At 52.3% G+C, this 6,026-nt stretch overlaps 1 non-coding gene across 1 annotated transcript; it reads right to left on the minus strand.

Annotated features, from left to right (window-relative positions):
* Positions 1-4,767: 4,767 nt before the first annotated feature.
* LOC139082717 (U6atac minor spliceosomal RNA) lies at positions 4,768-4,887 on the minus strand. The gene has a single exon (XR_011538922.1). It is a non-coding gene; the product is annotated as a U6atac minor spliceosomal RNA (small nuclear RNA).
* Between the last annotated feature and the right edge of the window lie 1,139 nt (positions 4,888-6,026).

Below are 6,026 nucleotides of genomic sequence, written 5' to 3' on the forward strand. Positions count from 1 at the left end.
GCACAAATGAAATGGCAAAAATAAATTGTATAAGAGTACATGATATAAAAACTGAGAATACAGAGTCTTATCATGTACAATGTTTTAGGGTTTTGATGAGACTTTTATGAGAGTAAAATCCCATTATGTTAGCCAGACCAACAAATGTCACCATGGCCACTTCCTGCTGGGACTGACCCTCCCCCCTTGAAATGGTCAGTGTTGGTTGGAGTCGGGACTGTGGGCCTGGGAGGGGCAGCCTGGGTCCTCTGCTCCCGACTGAGGCCTGAGTGACGGGCTCGCTTCCCTGGGTCTGCTTCGGGCCAGCTGGGTTCCCTGGCGACTAGCCTTTCCAGCTAAGCAGCAGCCACGAAGCCAGGTGGTGGTTTAAGGGGCAGCATTCTGGCCCCTGGCAGGCTCCCTGGGGGCTCTCATCCCGCGGTCCTGTTCTTCCCCACCCTGCTCTACACATGGGCTCCCTCCCTGATCCCTGAGGTGCTGCGTGGAGGAGTAGGACAAGTCCCGGAGTCCAGCCCGGGAGGTGAGGGCCACAGAGATGGCCGTGCAAAGGGCTCTCCTGGTGGCCTTGGTGCAGGGATGATGCGGGGGCAGGAGGTGGCCTGGAGAAGCACAGCTGTACTTCCCGGGGCTTGACCAGAGCAGTGTCACAGGAAGAGGGCCTTAAGTAGTTGGAAGGCTTGAACTAACTAATTTAAATTAACAGGTTAATTATAGCCCTTTATGGTGGTGTTTTCCCGCTGCTTTAGAAATGTCCTTGATGCCTTGTTCTCAAGGGCCAGCTGACTTCCCTGGGAGGCCCTCCCTGCCTTGTGGGAGAGAGGAAATGCTAGTGCTGCGGGCCAGGGGAGTCTGGCTGTGAACCAGTGTGGCCTCTGGGTGGCTTCAGCTGCAAAACTTGGGCCTCCTGCTGGGTGATGCCGTTTTCAGCTGCTTCCCAGGATGGGCTCTTGTGCAGGGGCTGAGGTGCCTGACCTGGCCCAAGGTCACCCCGGCCCATCACCTGGCTCTTCTGACCCTTAAATGACCTTTGCTGGAGGACCTGCCCTGAGCCAGGCACTCCGAAGCCACTGTCTCTCCTTGGAATGACCCGAGAGGAAGGGGCCCTCACCCGGGTTAGATGACAGGACTGAACTGGGCTAGAGCAGAAGGTGCTGCCTGAGTGGGAGCGAGCTGGTGGGGGAGACAGTGTCTGAAGGTGCTTTTGGCTCTCAAACTGCTTCTATCCTGGAATAGCTCCAGATGGAGTCTGTCTGAGCCTGGGACTCTCCGTGAAGCAGTCAGGTTCTCCCTGGCCTCCCGCTTCCCACGTGGTAACCTGTGCTCCGACTTGCTAAGAGGATTACCACTTGTATGTCAGTGTCAAATTCCAAAATGGGACTATCGAGTCCTCTTCTGTTCTCTTTGTCCTTGTGGATTTAGGCCTTAAGAAATTCCCTGGGGCTGGCCTGGTGGCACAAAAGTTAAGTTCTTGTGCTCTACTTCGTCAGCCCAGGGTTCGCCAGTCTGGATCCCAGGCACGGACCTAGCACCACTTGTCAAGCCATGCTGTGGCAGGTGTCCCACATGTAAAGTAGAGGAAGATGGGCATGGATGTTAGCTCAGGGCCAGTCTTCCTCAGCAAAAAGAGGAGGATTGGCAGCAGATATTAGCTCAGGGCTAATCTTCCTCAAAAAAAAAAAAAAGTGCTGGCCCCGTGGCCGAGTGGTTAAGTTCGCATGCTCCACTGCAGGCAGCCCAGTGTTTCGTTGGTTCGAATCCTGGGCGTGGACATTTGCTCATCAAACCACGCTGAGGCGGCATCCCACATGCCACAACTAGAAGGACCCGCAACGAATAATATACAACTATGTATTGGGGGCTTTGGGGAGAAAAAGGAAAAAAATAAAAGCTTTAAAAAAAAAAAATTCCCTTTATTGCCATTTTAGTGGGAATTTGAGAGGGAGTAGCGTTAATGCTGGATTCAACCCAGCCTCTTAAGCGGAGGTTTACTTGACCATCTGTTGATTGTCGGAACCCTCACCCTCACAAGGCTCATGGGAACACCAAGGGCGAGTCAAACAATGTAGGAAAGAATGAGAAGGTTCAGCAGTGCTCCTGGGGGCGGCGGGGCTGATGGAGATGGTGTTTGGGTAGGGCTGGGAACAGTTTGAGTTTGGTTGGGTTAGGCCTCACGGGGGAGGTAACGTGTGAACCGAGACCTGAAGAACGAGAAGGAGCCACTCATGCCAGAACTTGAGTGAGTGGCGGCAGGGGGTGGCCGGTGGAGACAGTTCCAAACTGGAGGTTCGGCAAACCAAGGCCGTGAGGAGGATGGAGCTGGCCGGGTTCAGGAACAGACGACCAGTGGGGCTGGAAGTGAGGGAGAGGAAGGAAGTGGGGCACTAAGGAGGCGGTTGGAGCAGCCCCCAGCTTGGCTCCGTGGAGGCCTGTGGGGGATTCAGGAGTGGGCCTCGCGGGGGGCTTCCTCAGCGGGGGGGCATGAGATCACTTGCAGAGCCCCTGTCTGGCTGCTCCTCATGCCTGAGGCTTGGAGAACTCGTCGCCATCTAAAATGTGCTTCGTCCCTTGTTACTATTGCTATTTTTGCCTCTTACTTGCTCTCAGTGCTCACCTTTCCACCCTGTAGAATTTAAAAATCATTCCCTACAAAGGGACAGACAGCAGCAGACTTAACCAAAGGCGACCCTAGAAGCCAGCGGCAGTGGAACAATGTTTCCTCTAGAATGATAGAATCAGCTAAACTGTTAACCAAGAGCAGGGGAAAACGTAGTTACAGGCGAAGATTAAGAGCATTTATTACCGACAGGTCTTTGCTGAGAGAAGTCCTGAAGGACACAGTCCAGGGAGATGAGACTTGAACTCAGAAGGAAGGAGTGAGATCTAAGTAGGAGGCGTGAGCACAGGAATCGGACACGCACGAGGAAGGCAAACCCACTGGACGCTGGTGGAATACTGGCCAAATGATGATGACCCGAGGGCCGAGGGGTGAAGGCAGGGGGCGGGGCCTCTGGGAGGATGAAGGCTGAGAGGGGACACTTCTTGAGTTTCTGTGAATCCCCACATAAAAACAGGGTAACTAGATAGCAAACCAAAAGCCCTGTTGACAATATCTCTCAGAAAATTAGGTGAGATATTCCTAAGACCCTCCACCCCCCACCATGATGCCCAAAGTACAAACGGGCAGAGACAAATCATTGGGGCCACAAGCCCTGCACAGGGTCTGCTTTGGTGCCAGAGGAAGCAGAAGGAGCAGACGGAGGCAGGGGGCAGCTGAGGGACCTGAGAACTGAGACTCCCTGGTAGCCCAGCTTCTCACTGGGATGGCAGCGGTGTGGGACTATCTGATGGGGTCCGGAGGGGTTGCCCAATCTAACAGCAGGCAGATGCTGGGGGCCCTGGGCAGGCCCAAAGGGGCTGGAGCACTCTCAGGCTTGACACTGACCCTCCCGGGCTGACCTCTGAGACAGGGACCCACATGGCAGAGAAACTGCTAAGAGTGGAGTTGGATTGACCAGGACAAGGACAGCAGGGCCGAAGGAACAGTAAGATCCAGACACGTGTCGGGGAAGTGAAGGCAGCCTGGAAATCTCAGAAGGCTAGCTGCCATGTTTTTCAACCTCAAACGAAACCAACCTAAGAGGGGAGCTCTTGTGAATTAGAAACGTTTTATCCTGAACCACACCTCCTTCTAGAAGGTCAGGAAAGTGAATTTGAGCTTCAAGAGGATACTTACTGTAGTGGATTAACATCCATCCAACATACTGAGATCTCTGGGTGATGAGACATACGAAGCAAACAGGAAAGCGCGAGCAGTACTCAGCAACACACCAGTCAACAGAAACTGGGGTTTTGGCGGGGTCCTCCCCGTGGCACCTCATGTTGGATCAGTGTGTCTGTGGACCAGGCCGCCATGCTGGCAGGGATGGAGGCTATGCATGGGCCGCACAATGTGGATTCCCTTTCCCAGAGGCTGCCCTGGGAGCAGAGCCTTCCTTTCCCTGGTCTGCCAACAGCGGAGACCAACGCCGAGCCCCAACCTGGCACTGCGTAGACTCATTCATGTGGCAGGGGGCTCATGCCCGTGGACTTCACTGGTCTTACCAGAGACCCCCTCGCCTAGAAGCAGCTGGCCTTCTGAAGTGGCCTTATGAGCGCTCAGTGGTGGGTAGTTGGGCGTACCATTCTCAAGACATGGGATTCTAGGTTACAGGATGTGTTACCTTTTTTTCATGAATTTTTAATTGTGGTAGAATATATAGAACATACAAGTTTCAATTTTAACCATTTTTAAGTGGACAACTCAGTGGCATTAAGCACATTCACATTGTTGTGCAACCATTGTCATTATCCGTCTCCAGAACTTTTTCATCTTCCCAAACTGAGAGTCTGGTGCTCTTAAACACGAACTCCCGTTCCCTCCCCAGCCCCTGGTCGTTACTGTCCTACGCGCCGTGTCTATGGTGTGACTACTCCAGGAACCTCGCATAAGTGGAGCCCTCCTATAAGTGACTCTTTGTGTGTGACTTATTTCACTCAGCATAATGACCTCAAGCTTTGTTCATGTTGTAGCACATGGCAGAGTTTCCTTTCTTCTTTTTAAGGCTGAATAATATTCCATTGTATGTATATAGCCCATTTTGCTTATCCATTCATCCGCCGATGGACACTTGGGCTGTGTCCACCGTTGGCCGTTGAGAATAATGCTGATAGGAACATGGGTGTACAAATATCTTTTCAAGTCCTAACTTTCAATTCTTTTGAGTCTCTACCCAGAAGTGGAGAAAGCCACAAAGGAGGTGGCAGTGCTTTCACGGTATTCGTGTTCTGAGGCCCGAGGGCCTCCTCCATTCTTGTCAAGGAGAGTGCTTCTTTCCTTTCGTACAAAAATATGCTTCTCATAAGAGACCGATATGCCATTCTCCTTTTTCCTTAGACTGAATCCATGTGTCAGGGATCAAGGGCTGGAAGGGGGAGTGGCCCCTTTCACTATCACATCTAAGAAATCACACACTGGCAGGATTTTTGTTTCCCATTTCTGAACATTCTCTCTGCCGGTTTGGAGGCCTGATTCCCAAGGGAATTAATGATTCCACCAGGAGACACAACAATGGCTCCAGTGAACTGGACACTGAGACCGCCACGCCTGTGCGGGGCTCCTCAGGCCCCTGAACCAACAGGAAGAGAAGGGGGCTGCTGTACCCTGTGGGATGACTCATCCGGATTCCCAAGGGGAAGCAGGTTTGTGCTACACAAGGGGGACAAGGAAGGCTATGTCCAGAGCCCAGGGGATCCTCATGGGTGCCTCTAGGAACTCCCAAGGCCAGTAAGTAAAAGTTGACATAAAACAACAGTTTACAATAACCACAAAAAGGCAGGACCCCCCAGGATTCAGACCTTACGTGAATGAAGATTTGGGTCACCCTGAGAGGTGAAGCACCTCACCAGCTGAGGCCTGGACAAGGCGAGGGGAATCCAGGATGCGCGCTGGTGGAAGGAGGTTCAGAATTTCAGCTGTGGCCTCGTGACCAGCATCAGAAGGGAGGACTGTGGCGTCCAAGCGTGTTTTCTTCCTTGCTTGTTGCGTGCGTGCCCATGTGTGTATTAACTATTTTTTCTCTCCTGCTTTCCTTCCCTTCATTATTTTATCCAAGTTTGTTGGGGGTTCATTTTAGAATTTAGCCATCGGGTAAGGGATATTGAGATGGCCTGGGACTGAATTTGAGGAGCAATTCACACAGCGCAGGGTATCTACAGTGACTGCTGGGACTTAGTGCTCATTTCGGGGTGAGGGGAAGAACATCTTCCTGTGTGTGAAGGACATTTGCATCTTGGTTTTGGGGGTGTAGAGTTGGTTGATGTTTGATGGAGGTCCATGAGCTTGTAAAGGAATGTGCACGGTGGCTGAGTAGCCCTATACTTCCTCCCAACCGAAAACAGCTTTTCCTCTAAGAGATGGACTGTGTCAGCTAAGTTATTGTCTCTCAGCTTCAAACCCACCTTCCGTGCTGGCTGATGGACGCTGGGGC

The sequence above is a fragment of the Equus przewalskii genome, chromosome 3, assembly GCF_037783145.1.
Source record: "Equus przewalskii isolate Varuska chromosome 3, EquPr2, whole genome shotgun sequence".
Classification (NCBI taxonomy): Eukaryota; Metazoa; Chordata; class Mammalia; order Perissodactyla; family Equidae; genus Equus; species Equus przewalskii.